Raw genomic sequence first — 280 nt, 5'->3', positions numbered from 1 at the left:
GGGGGGGGCCCCCGCGCCCGCCGACACCGCTCCCGCCTCGGCGGAGGCTCCGCTTTTCCGAGGGGAAAGGGCGACATAATCCACTTCGTAAACCTGTAAAGAGCTCGGCGGACTCCCCCGGCTGATCTGATGTTGTTGTGGCCGTGCGAGGGGACAGGGGAAGGGGTATTTATACTTCGTAAACCTGTAAAGAGCTCGGCGGACTCCCCCGGCTGATCTGATGTTGTTGTGGCCGTGCGAGGGGACAGGGGAAGGGGTATTTATTTTTTTAATTTTTGCC

The 280-nt window shown here is 59.6% G+C and overlaps 1 protein-coding gene across 5 annotated transcripts in view; it reads left to right on the top strand.

Moving 5' to 3' along the window:
• Positions 1-8: 8 nt before the first annotated feature.
• FBXO34 (F-box protein 34) overlaps positions 9-280 on the top strand; it is a 53,740-nt gene continuing 53,468 nt past the window's right edge. For all 5 annotated transcript variants that reach the window (XM_025197906.1, XM_025197908.1, XM_006018661.3 and 2 more), the window contains exon 1: positions 9-165. The gene's annotated coding sequence lies outside the window, so the exon portion shown is untranslated. The remainder of the gene's footprint in view (positions 166-280) is intronic.

Source organism: Alligator sinensis, unplaced genomic scaffold (genome assembly GCF_000455745.1).
Source record: "Alligator sinensis unplaced genomic scaffold, ASM45574v1 scaffold13_1, whole genome shotgun sequence".
Taxonomy (NCBI): domain Eukaryota; kingdom Metazoa; phylum Chordata; order Crocodylia; family Alligatoridae; genus Alligator; species Alligator sinensis.
The sequence above is the reverse complement of the archived record's forward strand: the minus strand, read 5'-3'. Positions and strand labels throughout refer to the sequence as shown.